Consider the following 17,245-nt stretch of genomic DNA (forward strand, 5'->3'; position numbering starts at 1 on the left):
CTCTCTTGAGCTTCTCCACATCCTTTTTGAATTGTGGAGCCCAAAACTGGATGCAGTACTCCAGCTGCGGCCTCACCAAGGGGAGAATGACGTCCTGAAGAAAAGTGATGAAGGCAGAAGCAGAGGTTAGGAATGGCAAACTCTTCTCTGAGACTTCAGATGGGAAGGGATAACCCAAAGACACAAGATTGTCCACTGCAAATGCGGCTGGAGTAGCAGTTCTGGGGTTAGCTCAGCTGGTCTCTCTCCAGCCCACAGGGCCCTGGGTCCTATCATGCAAAACACTTCAGCCATCTCCTAGGTCCTCACATGCCTTGGGCAGGTCAGGCTGTGTCCACAAAAGTACGTGATACCCTTGCAGAATCCCTGACCCGGAGTAAAGCACCTTGTCTAGAGATAACACACAAGAAAACTGAACTCTTCCTCATGATCTCCCTCTGGCACAAGGGCCTATTAATTACTCCATGCTTAGTGAGGAAAAAAACCAAAACGCTTCTGCACAGCCAAGCGAGACGTGGTGATGGAGATGGCACGGATGCAATATGCTGTGGTTATGGCACTCACACACAAGGATGGAGATGGGGTCCCAGCCCACACACCCAGGTCAAGACCCGGGTCTCTCACTTCCCAAGCAAGCGCTGACACTAACTGGGCTACTCTGTCCTTCTGGAGCTTTTCCTCCTTTATAGAGCGAGCCCGGCACTGCTCTCGGTAAGGAAGGGTCCGGGTTGGTAGGGGCCTAAACCCTTTGCTGGTTCTGGCTCCATCTTAGCACTTCTCTGGTAATAACTTATTCACGCAATAAAGATTTTGACAGGAGCAGAAACTCCACAAAAGTGCAGCAACCTCAGAGGAGTCTTCAGATGCCGCCTTAGCTGGTATTGGTGCAATGTTTATGGTGCAGGATTATGCTGTTTCCGTGAGCCGAAGGCCGGAGTGTCCCAAATCCCCTCAAATGAGGCTTATGTCTGGGAAAATGCACATGGCAGTGGTTTCATACAGTATTGGTACACGCTGCAGCGCAAAACAAATACATCTGAATACGGCTGCTAGACAGTCAGGGGGAGAGCATAGGGATGCTCAGCATTGCGACGTCGTTCTGAGTCTCGTTTTGAAGTGTAATTCTTCCTCATAACATAGATAAAACATAGCAATTGGCACTTTGAGCGCTCTCCTATCTGGAAGGCTTCATGTGTTAACTAACAGAGGATTCATATAGGATTATAAATACTTTTTATTGTGCTGGACATTGTGGGAAAGGACAGTCAAAGGGGTGGGGGGGGGCAACTAAGGAAGCTATACATCTAATGAATCTTTATTACACTTAGACACTCGTTACCTTTCCAACATTTCACCATGGATACTAATGAGAGAATCTTCTCACTACAGGACTGTGACAATTTTTATTTTTTTTGGAAAAAGAGTCCCGAGTTACAGTTCTAGGAAAGGACAGAAATGAATCATGATGTCTCACTGGCCAATTTCACTGAAAGATCTGGAAAAGATTCAAACTTTTGTTTCTGCACAGCACTGACATACTTAATCTGAACATGGCATGGTTACCCAGTAGTGAAGCTCTCTTTTGTGCAACCTTAACAATAGGAGTGTGTGTGTAGGTATATATGTATACATGCATGTAAGTATACGTGTGTATATGTATGTATATATATATATATATAAATATATGTGTATATATGCACATATACGTGTATGTATTTGTGTGTAAGGATATATATACTTGTATATATGCGTCTATATATACATACAAAAAACTAGAACTCTTGCTTCCAAAATGATACCTTTTATTAGACCAACTGGAAAATGGCAAGAAAATCGTCCTTTTCTGCAAGCTTTTGGGATCAAAGTCCCTTCATCAGGCTCTGGGTCCATGAGTGTCTTTTTGTTTTTTTTAAAGACACTCATGGACCCAGGTTGACAGACTTCCATCTTTAGCTCCCTCTGTGCAAAAATGAAATTTATTTCCTACCTATGGGGACTTTTTACCATCTTGTACCACTTACACTTTTCCCAGAGCCTGACAAAGGGACTTTGATCCCGAAAGCTGGCAGAAAAGGACAATTTTCTTGCCATTTTCCAGTTGGTCTAATAAAAGGTATCATTTTGGAACCAGGAGTTCTAGTTTTTACTGTCAATGCTGGTACAACACAAGACATCATGCCCTGCCCTGCCGCTTAGTAGTCGTATGTAGAGTTAGATGATGGTTTGTATGGGATGGTCTGGATAGGGATGATCCTGCCTCAGGGAGGGGGTTGGGCTAGTTGTGATGTTTGGAGGTCCCTTCCAGCCCCACTTCTCTATGAATTTAGGATTTTATGAAACATGAGGTGCTGGATGACATATCCATGTATCACTTCATGCTTAGGTTGGCCTCCTGGCTGTGCAAGTTCAATCTGCTGTCTACGAAGCAGTGGGTATTTTGTTCACCCATTTGAATCCTGATTACATGAGACATTTCAGGCCTCACGGTTCTTCATCCAAGAAGTCCTGTACATAGACAAAATAGCATGAAAAAGATGCAATATTGCTATTGATTTATTTGACTTAAGCTATAGATACAATGGGGTTTTTAGCAAGGCGATTTCTGCAGAACTAAATACACACATTCAAAGGCTGTTTTTAACTCCAAAAGACATTCCTCAAATGCAGGTAACTTGCTCATTCATAATGTGATGGATTAGATTTCTGCCCTTATACACGTCTTTCTGCTTGTCTTTTAAATCTTATATACTCTGTAATGAATGCAAGCTGGTGTTTCTGTATTATATTAAACTTGGACATGTATACGCATTCAAGAGATTCTGGAAGACAAGAGCAGATATGGGGTTAAAACTGGATATAAAATCCTCCTCCTTCACATGAATAGGAAATAGGGCATCTTTTTGAGATTTTAACTCTAACTTGTGTGGGATCTACATGGCTCAGTATTTCCTTTCGTGGGAAAAACTAGCCATACAAATTAAAGATTGAGAGCAAAATCCAGCCTTGGTATAAACACATGCAGCTCCAAGCACATGCCTGGAGCTTCAGTTCCTTGCTGAAGTGAAGGTATAGTCTGGCCAAATGTTCTCCACAATTTAGTCCTCATATTAAAAAAAAGAGCGAGTCAAGCTCCTCAGAGTGAAACTATCACCTTCTCAGCGTGAACTAGCACACCGTTTTCTTCTTCAGCCTGCAGCCAGACATATGACAACTGGCATTAAAGATGAATGCAAACTTCCCTATTGTTCTTAATGAGATTTTCATTTTTTATTTTTTTAGTAGTCCTCTGAAGATTATTCTCAAGAAAACTAGAGCATTTCACATTCTGTAGGGGTGGTTCTTTTTCTTTCCTTGAGATTTCACAGAAGAACCCTGATTCTTCTTTTTTTTTAATCAATGCATAAGATCATGTTTGAGAGTAAGGGAAGGATGAAGTAATAGTAACACATTCATAAGAATAAGGGTAACATAGGAATAAGGATAGTTGTAACACATGCATTCACCCAGGAAGTGTGCCCTATTTTTGTTAAAGAGCTTACATATTAAAATTTATTTTTTTTCAGCAAGATTGGGGCCAGACAGTTTGGTCATGTTTAATATTTTCATCACAAAGATGTATATTTTGCTGTTCAATTAACAGGGCTGCCTATTCTCCTGTCATACATTAATGATTTTTTTTTGGTGATTATCCCTCTTAGCCATAATTAAATATTACACTGTAATACAATCAATTTTGACATTAAGATGATTCCATTAACCCTAATGCAAGTTACCATCACCTGATTAATACCCAGCTCTGTTCATATCTGTCCATCCTGCATTTAGAGAGACACAATGCTGCATAGCTTGGATGGGTTATAGCTTGTTTGCTTGCTGCACTTTTAAGGGGAAATGTATATTCTGTATTCAAAGGACTGTGTTCCCTATTGATGTGATAACGGAGCAGGATATCACTTCTTTTCCATTGTCACAGAAATCTCGTCTTCTTCAGCAGCTGCCTGTTCGTCTTGTCCTTATTATTATTTCAGTTTTAATGACGGCACCTCTTTAAGGAAAGGCGAATCGCTGCATGCTGGGGCAGGCGTGGGTGGAAGAAGCCAGCTGAACTAGCCCTGATGTATTCATTTGTTCAGAGGTCAGACTGCCTTTCTGCACCGTGGCACAGGAATGCAGACAGATAACAGAGCCGGATGAAGAGAGGTGTCCTTTAATAAGCCAGCAGTCTGCTTTTCTAAAGGCTAAGGGCAAATCTTGCCCTGCACGGTGCAGTGGACACTATCCAAAGGATGTGCTACAGGAGTGGTCCTGCCAGGGTGGTGCAGGACTGGCTGCCTTGTGCTATTAAAAGGACCCGCAGGTGCTCCCGGGATGTGAGCGTGACCGGCTGCAACATATGTGCCAGCTGGCAGGGAGCTGGGCCATGTCCTGTAGGCAGAGGCTGCTCCCTGATCGGGCCCTGCTGCACCTTCTGGAGTGACAGCTGAATGCTTGGTGGTGCCATCTCGTTTAACGTTTGCTTCAATGAGTTTAACTTCATTTAAATGTCCGAGTCTGGAGTCCATGCCAGCACGCTGCGTATTTGGTGTGTTGTGCAACATATGGGAGGATGGGATGCAAAGGGGCCATCAAGTCCAGCTTCAGCCACGTCATATCATTCCCTCAGCGGTCTATCCTGCCTAGCAGTGGGGCTGGACCTGCTGATCTCGTGAGGTCCCTTGCAGCCCCTAACATCTCTGAGTCTCATCTCTCTTCAGCACCTGCGAGGCTCACCTGGGTACGGCATCCACTCCTGGGGATGTTTCAAGGCAGATGTGGACAATGTGGAAAGAATTCAGGAAACCATAGGTAGGTCTCACGTTGGAGGAAAGACTGGGAGAACTGAGACAAATGTCTCTGGAAGAGAAGAGATGGATGGAGATTTGGTACTGTTTTTCAAATACTAAAGGGTTTGCTCTAAAAGGAGAAGTGGAGCGATTCAGCTGTGCAGCAATGGGTCGCAGCAGAGCTGATCCACTTTCCTGGGCAAAGCACGCTTCACCCCGTGCATGTCCCACCCTTGATGGTGCAGGACAAGGGACAATGTGATCTGCTTGCTTTCCTTGCTGCCCCACACCTGTGCTGTGGATCTGGGGCAGGGGATGTTGCACAGGCTGCTAGCTGGCCAGGTGCTGCCCCGGTTTCATGAAAGGCATATGAGCCTGAAAGCTTGCAGAAATTTTTTTTGCAATTTCTCAGATGATCTAATAAAAAGTATCATTTCTGAACCAAGAGTTCTAGATTTTTACATTTCTTTTTGCAAACTTTCTAAATATTAATCAGTAGAACAGCTACCAAGAGAGATTGTGGAATTATATCGTTGCTTGAAGTCCTTATCAGCCTGTGTTTCCTATTATTTTTCCCATTCTAAAATCCAGGTTTTAAGATGGATATGACTACTCCTACTGGAAGGCTGTTCTGAAGCTTTCTTCTGGTATCTTTTATAGTGACTTGTTCTTGTTCCACCTGTGTCCTTCAGATTAAATATCTCCCTTCCCTTCCTTCATATTTAGCCACAGGACTGACTTGCTGAGGGCACTTCTATCTTGTCTCAGCCTTCATTTTGATGGGTTAAACTAGCCAAACTCTTTTCAGGTGCAAACACTTGTCTTCCTTGTGCTGCCATAAAAAAAAATTATGGCAGTACAAGTCGAGAGGGAACAGATGTCCTTGCCTCCTGTCATGCTCCAATTGGCCAACATTTTTTTTTTGCAAAACCAAAAAAAGTCACAGCTTGTGTTGCTTTAAAAGGGAGGACATCTGTTCATGTATTGTGTGCCCTGGGAATTCCCTTGCAGACATTCCCCCATTTGCACACCCTGGGTCAGGACACAGTACCCAGGGCTGGTTTTTTTGCAGGATTGGACCCTAGAAATGCCTATTTCTACTGATCTATTGGATGAGCTGTGCCAGGAAACATCCCTGTCTAACTGAGGCTGCAACAAAAGCAATGTGTGGTTGTACCCTGAGTTTCCTCTGCCAGGATAGACTCTCAACCCCATGTTCTTTAGCACCTATTCCCCACATTTGTTCCAGTTTGAAATTATTGTTATTTAGTAGAAGTGGCAAGACTTGCACATGGCAGAGGCAGAAAAATGACCAAAACGGAAGGAAAGGAAAGAAGACCGAGAAACCCGCCATCCGACCCTCCCTTTAACTACCACCTCACTGTAGCATCTACCAGCGAGTCCTTCAGATCTAGGATCAGCCTTCTTAGCCATCAACAAACCCAACTACATCCCTTTAGTTGACCCATGGGAGTGATCTTCCTCGACCATGAGGGATCATTGCCACCAATGACAACGGTAGTACTAATATATCTCTCTACTGGGAATGCCTCAGTTGAGCCACCCTATACTCATGCTTCCCTTTTTTGTTTTGCAGGGATATCACATTGATAGCTCATAGTTGTTACTGATTAATACACACAGTTATTATTTTTTTCCTCTGTCATCTCCAGTTGATGAGGTCTCAGCTTATGACAGACATTTTTGTTTTTAGTCTTAAAAGTGCATGACCTTCAATTTTGCAATACTGAATTTTATCCTATTTGTGTTGTCAGTGGTAGTCCTTTGATATGAAGATGATAGGCTTTCAGTAGATAAGGATGTTCTCCTTAAACCCACAGATGAGGCTGATCTGACATCCACACATTTGACTGCAGATGCGGCAAATAGTTCGAGGAGGACAGAGTGGTGCCTGGTGATTTCAGGTCATAGCCCTTTCTCTTTTTTATCCTTCCTGTCTGTCTGCCTCCATTGTGAGGTGAGCTTGCCCAACATGACAGATGACTTGTTGGACATCATGGCACCAGTGAAGTTAAATTCAGTGCTCAAGTCTCCCAGGTATTGATGTTAATATTTAATTCCTTCAGACTGGCCTTCAAGGTGTCCTTGAATCTCTCCTTTGTCCCATCTCTAGAGTGGTGACCATTGGTGAGGTGGGGATATAGGACCTGTTGTAGGAGCCAGTTGTCAGGCATCATTATAACATGTCTTGTCCAATGGAGTTGGTGCCATTTAAATGTGGCTTCAATGCTGGTGGTATTTGCTTGAGTCAGACTGCTGGAGTTCATTCATCTGCCCTTCTAGTTGATATGGAGGATTTTCCAAAAACATCGCTGATGATAATGTTTCAAAGCTTTCAGATGTTTCAATATGTTAACCCCAGTCCTCAAAGTTATCTGGTTCTTACTATAAGATATCCTGTTGCTTTTCTGTACTGATGATACCTCCCAACTTCGTATCACCAGCAACTTCCACTGCCATTAACAAATCCATCTTGTGAGTTTCTTAATGATAATAATTACGATAAGTCACACCATCAATCTTTGACAAACTCCATTACAAAGCCTTATATTCCCACTAGTCTGATACTTTAGCTTGCAAAGGAAAATATTTGCATTTCCTTTTGATTCAAATCAATATCCAGTTTACATGTCTTGTACTAATCTCCATCTTCTCTAGCTGAACTAATAATTTTCTATGTGGTACTATATCACATGCTTTACTGAAGTTCAGATAGGTTAATCCTACTGTATTTCCCATGTGAAATGTTAGTCCATTTACCTTTTGACTCCATGTCTTTAATGATTCTTTCCTTTAAACCTTGTTCTAAAATCTAATTTCCCATTGAGTATCCCACTTGGTATTTCATTAACTGTTATAAGGTATCGTTTTGTATAGCTTGCACTTGTTTTTCCATATAGCTGGTTCCTGTCATTTGTTTAAATCTTTAAACAATGGCATGTGCACCACATAGCTCATAAGTGTTTAGATCCCTGGAGTGGTACCCAAAGTACATTACACAGAGCCTTTTATTATTCCTCTCATCAACTAACATTTTCATCCAATATCTTGTCCCAACCAGCAGCTAATTCTCCTCCTGAAGATGGGAACCTCAATTCCTTTCTTCAAGAACTTGTAACCAGTTCATGTGACCAGAAGCCTGCATAAATATTTTTTATTTCTCAGTTGAAAAAGAGCATTGGAGAGAGAAGACCTTGCCAATAAACAGCCAACACACATATGTAGTCTCAGCCAATCACAACACTTATTGTGCCACATGGGTGACACCTGCAGAAGGACTAGGACATCTAAGCCTTGACTAGCTGCCTGTGGACAACTAAGCTTACAGCCAGATACTCAGATATCATATTGGGCATTGCCTGTCCATGGACTCTCCTAAGTTTCTTTTTTTTTTTTACCTTAAGATCTATTTTCTGGATGTCTAACAATGTACAGCTGGACCTGTCCACATTTGTCCCCCCACCCCCAACAGAGCTCACCAAAAAATCACTCTTCTGCCTAATTTGGGCCAATGAACCATCTAGAGCAGTGTTCCCAGAGTGTCCCTGACCCCTGCCACTAAACACACCTGCCAGGGAGGGTCCAATGGCTCAGTAGTTCGAACACTATTCAGTGGCAGATCCAATTTCCTCCTCTGCCTGATGATCTCTGAATCACCGTCACCCACCATAGCCAGGTGCTTTACCCCAGAGACTCTGGTACCCAGGGCTGTGGGTCTCGAGCCCTCCAGTTGAAGCATTCCCACTGGGGATGAAACAACAAAGCGTTCATCCATCTGCCGTGCTAGCAAGAACAAAAGGGAGTGGAACAACCCCAAGGATGTCTTATTCCTTGGCGCAAGGACTGGATCCAAATTTGCCCTAAGTGCAAGCCTAGAGAGACAGTCTCATTCTCCGTTCCCTCTGCCGGCTCAGTGATTATCCATGAAGGCCAGCAGTGCAGGCTGTTTCGATCCCTTTCCAGCGATGGGAGACTGAAGAGTCAGGCATTTACATCTGATTACTGTGAGGTATACTCAAATTGGAGCTACAGAGCAGGTGGAATGGGTGCTTCCACCTTGAAGAAATATCCTCCATGTCCTCATTAATAGTCAAACTTTGCACTATTAAGTGGCGATCCTGAATGTATCCACCTGGCATTTCAAATCATTTCTGTTTTTCATCTGAGAGCTTTGCATTTACTATTATGACCTACCATAGCATCAAGCACAGGGTTCCTCAGGCAACTGCAGAAAATAAAGAGAGTTGGAGAAGCCATTCCTTTTAATATGTCTTCCTCTCCTCCTCCCTGCCCCCATGCAGCATGACAACTTTCCATTATTTATAATCTTTACTGAATAAATCTCTATATTCCTGATCATTGTCCTCACTGCTGCAATAGTGTTTTGCCTACTGGAAAAGGTCCCATGTAACAGTTGAAATAAAGGCCTTACCTCCAAAGGGAAAAGTGCAGAAAGAAAGATGCAAGTGGACAAAAAAGTTACTGAAAGATAAATGTGAGACCCAGGCACTGAGTTGTAGCTGAGAACAAGGCAGAGTTGAAGAGGATCAGTCCCTCTTAGGCTGGTAGTGAGTGGTCTGGTCTGCTTCAGCTATCAGTAGGTTCACACCATCTGAAAACAGCTCTGAAAGACCATTGCAGGAACTGGAGAAATTACACCCTCAGCCCATTTCCCTCAACCTCTCTTCACAAGTCATGTCCCCACCCTTCAGTCTTCTCTTCTACAGAATAAATGTTTGCATAACATTTAAACAGATCGTTATGCATTTTAATCAACCTGCCTTCTTCTCCCCTGCCTGAGCTTATATTCTCCAGATTGCTTCTTTACTCCTGGCCTTTCCACTTGTTGAGGCTTTATACTTCACTGTGACACAAGCCTCATATAAGTAGATACTTGTGTGCAGAGATATGCAATCTCAGCAGATTGTGAACTTTTTAACTAATGGAAAGTCACTGGGGATGGGGGCGGGGTCACATAACATCTGTCCTGTTACATGATGACACTCATTGCAATTTAGGGCCCAATCCTGTTCACACTGGGCACATCCACACGAGATGCTTATTTGACTAATTATATTGTGCATTAGTATAGGTGGCACAAAACCCCATGCTAATGTGCAGTAGATTAGTCCAATGGGCACAAGCATCATACAACAAGTGTTCATCTGCTCTAGTATGTGGTAGTTCTGATTACAGTGTCTTAAGTTGGTACCTGTTATGACATAGGTACTAAAATTAATGTGTCATAATTACAATGCATTAATGACTCTGTAGATGCGACACCAAAAGAGCTTTGACTCTTGACTTCAACAGAGCTCTATTAGACCCCAAATTGTATAGGTCAAGTCCTGCTCTCATGAAGTTAGAGATACACTTGGCTTCCTTCAGGCTGGAATTGCATTCGGTTGCTTCCTACCATTAAAACTGCTAATATGCAAACAGGAGAGGGTATGCTCTGAACTCGTGGGCAGTGGGGATATTTGCAATCTATTGTCTCCAAGCTTTTTGTCTAAGAAAATGATTACACTGTTGATTATGTTCTCTTCACTCTTAGCTAAAGAGTATGCTGCAGCAATATGATGATGGGCAAGAAGTAGCATCAGATGACCAAGTTGTTTTGAAGCAGCAGCTGGAAGGTACAGTACAACAAGGACAAGTGCAGAGTGCTGCACCTAGGGTGCAAAAATACCCAGCACTCCTACTGGCTGGGAAGTGACCCCCTCAGCAGCACAAAAGTGCATAGTGGAATCCAAGATGAACACGAGTCGTCAGTGTGATGAAATCATCGGCAAAGCTAACCGCACTTTATCATCCATCAGCAGATGCACGACGAATAGATCCAAGGAGGTGATACTTCCCCTCTATGTGGCTTAGGTCAGATCGCAGTTGAGTAGTGCATCTGGTTTTGGGCGCCATGCTTCAAGAAGGATGTTGATAGACTCGAGAGGGTCCAGAGGAGGCCACTCCTATGGTCAGGGGCTTACAGGACAAGCTCTATGAAGAGGCACTAGGGGACCTGGACCTCTTCAGCCTTTGAAAGAGAAGGCTGAGAGGGGATCTTTTGGTCATATAAAAATGTATTAAGGGGATGCAGCAAGGGATCGGAGATGCTCTTTTTACCAGGGCATTTCTTAGGGTAATAAGGAACAATGGTCACAAACTGACTGAGAGTAGATTTAGGATGGATATCAGGAAAAACTTCTTCACGGTAAGGGTGGCTAAAACTTGGACTGGGCTGGCAAGGGGGGTGATGCTCTCCCCTACCTTGGGGGTCTTTAAGAGAAGGCTGGATAGGCATCTGGCCGGGGTCCTCTGACCCCACCACTCTTTCCTGCCCAGGGCAGGGGGTCTGACTTGATGATCTGTTGAGGTCCCTTCTGACCTGAGCATCTATGAATCTATGGATAAGTCTCTAGAAAAGAGCATCATTTCCTCTGCAGCAACGTGGGGCCACATGGACGTGTGGAGCAGAATTAGACTACAACAAGAGGCCACACGAGAACGGGACTGATGAGGGTCTCCAGAGACAGTGCGAGGCACAGGAGAACATTATCAATGACCTTTTTTTTTCTAAGTCAAATTCAATAATTCATAGGAATTGGTAAAGGTGCAAACACCATAAAGTTATTAGGAACTAAATGATGTATCACTTCCTTTAACAGGACCTGACTTGATGTAAACCAATGAAGCATGGCTGGTGCCTTTTACTTTGTGTCTCCTGTTCTAAAAATATTGCTTTTTAGATGTAAATTGGAATCACTTAGGGCCACTGGGAATGCACTTGTGTGTGCAGGTGTGGTTAAAGGAGACAAAAAACCTGTTTTAAAATGTTGTGTCCTTCTGCTAATTCTAATCCTTGACTTTATGGGCTATGGGCAGTGTGACTCCAGTCAATAGGATGATCACAGCCTGAATAGTTAACCAATCTTTGCAGAAATGGAGACATTGTTTTGATAAGTCAGGACATGTCCCAAAGCCTTTGAAATGAATGGGGATCTTTGCTATAACAGTCTTTGAATCAAATCCCTCATAGGAGATGGGGGCATTGACCGCTGAATATTTTTCTGTGCATGTTTTCTTCCATGTGTTAAATCTGTATCTCTCAAACCTGAACTGCTTTTGATTAGTCACTTGCTTGAAGAGGTTACTAACAGGTACAGTTTAGTTGCAGATCTTTTTGTAATTAACTGAAGAAATTGCAAATGCCTTCTTCAAGGTGAACCCCAGTGAAGATGCAAGCTCATCATCTTCAAAAAGTCTTTGTGTTGTGAACTTCAGAGCATGAAAGGCTGAGGCTGTCATTGCACTCATCACTTTCCTAAAGAGACCTGACCCTTCATTTTTCTTGACCTACCCTTCAGTGCAAGTTTAGAGAACCAGTCATCATCTCAGATCAGCACATAAAAATCAGATTTTATCTATATGTTGTATTCATGAAAGGGGAGAAAACAGCCTTTAACTCTCTTACCAAACAGGCCTGTATCACTGGTAACAAAATCACCAATATTATCTGCATCTATCTGTCCATCACCTGATACTCATGCTGACCTAGGAAAACATGATACAGAAATGCAGAATGAGAGCAAAATAGGCAATGTCAAAAAGTCACCAAATGACTGGAGTCCTGCTGACTATGGCACATTGTACTGCTTTCAGACACAAGTTGGCTTTATCTCGCGTTCTGTACATATCCTTCTATCTTTTCAACCCTCCCAAGCCCACCCCAGTCAGCATGTTTTCTAGCAGGTGGATTAGAAAAGAGTAATAGGAAATGTGAGCAGCAATTGGTACACTGGTATTGCCAGTCAGAAAGTACATTTTCTCTTGACACATCGTCCATGAAGTAAAGGCACGAGTAATGACTTGCTTTGCAGCTCACTGGACCCAGTGTCTCAGCATTTAAAACACAACCACTTATGACTCATTGCCCCCAGGTTTGCTGAGTGTGCATTTAAATCGGACCACTTTATTGAGCAGAAAACGTGATGTTCTATTTACATCATCTTTCTTTTTCATTTTTGTTTTGCAGTCAAAAATAGCGCAAGGTGTCCCATTCCCAGAAGAAAAGGAGGGACAGCTCTGCATTGAATTGAATGCATATGCAATGAAAGGTGGATCATTCTGGTAAAGCTTTCTACAGGGCGTCCCAGCATTTCTATTGGAAAAGGAACAAAGAACTGAATGAAAGGCAGCTTGGTGAGGCAGGCTGGGGACAACCATGTCTCTTGGCCTGTTGATTATTGATCGATGAGAGCTGTTGCCTGTCCAAAGTGCGGCTAGAAATGACACTTCATGTTCCTCTCTGGTGGAGGATGTTCTGCCCCAGAGTTTTCTGTCTTCTTAACTAGATGCTTTTCAGCATCCTTTGCATACAGAATCAAGGGCAGTGATTCTTCCCCTCATTCAAAACTGATGAGGCCACATCTGGAGTCCTGTGGCCAACTGTGCCCTCCACCTCCCCGTCCCCTCCCTCCCCCACTACAGAAGGGGTGTGGACACATTGGAGAGAGTCCAGCGGAGGGCAATGACAACAGTCTTGGGGCTGGGGGACAGGACGGGTGAGGAGAAGCTGAGGGAACTGGGCTGACTGAGTCTGCAAAAGAGAAGACTGAGGGGGACCGAATAGCAGCCTTCACCTCCCTGCCGGGGGCTGCAAAGAGGACGGAGCTGGGCTGGTCTCAGTGGGGGCGGATTACAGGACAAGGAGCAATGGGCTCAAGCTGCAGCAAGTTGAGGTTGGATATCAGGAAATAATCTCTCAGGAAGAGGGTGATAAAGCACTGGAACAGGCTCTCCAGAGCGGTGGTGGACTCTCCATCCTTGGAGGTGTTCAAGATCTGGGTAGACAAAGCCTTGACTGGGATGATGCAACTGGGGCTGGTCCTGCTTTGAGCAGGAGGTTGGACTAGGTGTGACATCTTGGGGTCCCTTCCAACCCACGTTGTCTGTGATTCTATAAGCCAGGATATTTAATTTGAATGGCATATGTTAAAATATGTTAACCCATGCACAAGTATGAAATGTCTATGTGTTAAAAATCAGTGTATAACAAGGTACTGATAGTCACTGGGGGCTGGAACCTATGGTACTTTCCATTTAATTGGCCAAAAAAAAATTAGTCAAAGATGTCAGTCATCCTACCTTTTCTGGGAAAGCATCTTAAGATGTCTGTAGTGACCATACATAACCAGAGGATATAACTGTGAGAGGACCCTGGGAAACAGTCTTCTGGACCAGTGCTCTGAAATGCAGGATGTTCTATGATGATTTCAGCAGTGATGGAGAAAATGTGCAGCTGGCTAAGTCACCAAAACTAATTCCTGCAGTGTCCAGTGTTTTGTTAACAGTCCTTTAAGTTTATATTATCAGGCAAGATGTGATCATTTGTGCTGACCTCTGGTGTAGCACTGCACTGCATCATGCCTGTTTGAATAAAAATGTATCTTTCAGAAAATTGCCACTTTAAAATTTGTGCATATTTTCCCTATTGTTCAATCCCTGTTTACTTGATAAGATCTGAAGAGAGTGAGTTTGGAGTCCAGATCTGCAGAGGGGATGTTTGCTACAGGGGCTAAATTGCAAACCTGTGATGTGGCAAACCTGAGGCTGATTCCATCATTGATCAGACCCTGAGACTGGGTTTTTTTTCCTGTCATTTGCAGGCATTGTTTTGATCTTTGCTGTGGAGATGGATTAACCCTTTCTTTCCCCATGTACCAGCCAGTAGGAGACCCTGAGGCATATATATATATAAATTGTAACATAAGCCCATTTAATGCAGCAATAATATGAATATATGAATGATACCTTAGGCTATTGCGCCTGTCTGCTGAGACGCCAAGCTCCCTTTGTTGTGCTGGTTGGCTTTCACTGGGTTCAGGGTGTTTTGGGCAATAGGGCAGACCCATGAGGGTTGTGGGGTGCGTGTGGGTGTGGGTGTGCATGCGCATACCTGCCTATGTGAGGCTGTTAGGTCCTCTCTGGATTCATCAGGTTGTCAGAGGATGCGATATGGGTCCCTGTGACAAAGGCAGGGCTGGGGCTGTAGCATCACAGTAGAGCTGGGTTGAACTGAACTGACAGGTGAGACAAGGAAATACTCTACATTTGTTGTTTTTTTTTACTTGGTACCAAGTGATGGTGGTGCAAACTAACCCCTCCACCCTCAACTTCCCTCCAAGAGTGGGGAGAGGAATATCCTGGGGGATTTTGGGGCTTGGTTCAGCCTCGGTGATACACCTCCCTCTTTAGCACATGGAGGCTGAGAATTTCAGGGGTGACCTGTGGGTGAGGCTGGCAGTATCGCTGCCCATGGGGCATCTTTCTATTATATGCTTCAAGGGGAATGTGGGCATTGCCAATGCCCATTCTCACTGTGGCAAGAGTAAAATATTTGGGTAATACCTACTCAGAGGATCTAGGAAAGGGATCATGACTATCATCCAGAGGAAGGCCAAAAAACTCTTGCCAAAACAAGATCAAAAAATCCTCCTACCTGATCTCATATTTGGCAGCCTAACTCTGAGTGCAATAATGAGACTCTGTAGCTGGGAATCACTGTAGTTTCTAAGTACCAGCTAAAGCACTGGCACGTCCCAACCAAAACCCTGCAGCCTTAGCTCTGGGCTTTATCCCAGTGTCTCCCGGGAAGGTGTGCAAACAAACACAAAACCCAGTAACATTCAAGAGGGAAAAGTAACTCTTTCCTTACCCCTGCAAGCAACCAGCAAAAGCTGTGAGGGGTAGGAGTGCCAGACCCCGCCACACTGCCGGGGCAGCCTGTCTGTACCCCAGCATGTGGATAGCAAACACGTGATTGCATGTAGCAAACATTTTGCATATGGCAAGGAGTAAAAGTAGCCTGACGTGATGCTGGCAAGGGCCAGAGATGTACTGAAGACAGACGAGAGCTTACCCACACCTGAATGAGATCAGTTTGTTATTCATACAAAGCGCATTTCCTTGGAATTCATGATAAAACACAACTGGAATCGAGCCATCCAATAATTAGCTTGTTATCCTTTAATTTTGTTTATTTCTTCACAGCCACATTATTAAGGTTCCATGAAAAAAGCAAACAAAAAAAACTTTGGCTGCACATTAGTTAGATGCAGGTGTGAGTTTGCCAATTATTTCCCAGCTCTCCGCAGACAGACGCATAACAATTCACATAAGAAAGAATTAAAGTAGGCAATGGCAGAACATGTGAAGAATTACTGAATAAAGGAGAAGGGTAGTTTCATTATTAAAGTGATGGATTTCATTATTAACATGCATGTCAAATTTAACAGGAACATAATAGTGTAGACTTGGAGTTGTTGGTCCTTCCCGAGTCTGAAAGCCTCCTTGTCACCCAAGTCCTGGAGAAAAGGTATGCTGCAGCCTGCCAGCTGGCATCCTACAAGAAAAGGAAGAACTAGAAATAATAGCCATGTGCTTCCTACCACTCTCTACACAAGTTATGCAGACTCTCTGATATGAGCTCGGATGTAAATCACAGGAACAGAGAATTATAGAGCAGCAGGGTTGGAGTGGACCTCATCAAGGTAGGACCAGTCCTGCCTAAATTTTACCAGTTCAGTGTTTGCCCACTCTGCTCCTAAAACTTCAAAACATGGGGAGCCCACAGTGCTCTGGTTAGCTTGTTCTAGTGCTGAGCCCCCCTCACAGGGAGAAAGTTTTCCCTGCTACCCAAAATAAATCTCCCGTGTAGCATCTTATCCAAGTCTCTGTGGACCTGGAGAACCGCTATCTTTATAACAGCCCTTTTTGAAATTGAAAATTGTTATCAAATCTGTCTCAGTCTTTTGTGTAGACTAAATAATCCCATGAGTTGCATAGGACTCTGTGGCAGGGCATTTTAGAGCTCTGGCCACCGGTACAAACAGCAGTTCACTGCTGGCAGGCCAGGTGGGAACATTGCCTGGCTGAAACGCTGTATGATACATCTGGGAGGTAAGCGCAGGAGCTTAAAGGGATGGTTTGGAGGCTCCTGATCCTGGGCATGACCAAAAACTGCACCCTGGCAGGAGTGAGTGGCCTGGAAAATTTCCCTCCAGGAAAATACCAGACTAGTTAGCATATCAGTGGAAGGCGGGTCAAGGTGCTTCAATAACCCCCAGCCCCCACATCACTGTGGGTAGCAGTTGGGACCAAGCATGGCTACAGCCACCTGAGCCCCCGCCAGGGAAGGGAGCCCCATAGCCCCAGGGAGGGGGTAGAAGACGTGGAGCCCCAGTGAGGGGGAGACCAGAGGGCTGGAAGTCCGGTGGGTGTCTGTGAGTTTGTATAGCGTTGCCCCAGGAGGGCCCAGGGCAAGTTTGGCTCCAGTCGGGTAATTGGCTGGCCACTGCCCCGGTGAGGGTTGCGGGCGAAGCCTCAAAGACAGTACATCTGCTACC

The sequence above is a fragment of the Crocodylus porosus genome, unplaced genomic scaffold (genome assembly GCF_001723895.1).
Source record: "Crocodylus porosus isolate Cpor-Errol unplaced genomic scaffold, CroPor_comp1, whole genome shotgun sequence".
Taxonomy (NCBI): domain Eukaryota; kingdom Metazoa; phylum Chordata; order Crocodylia; family Crocodylidae; genus Crocodylus; species Crocodylus porosus.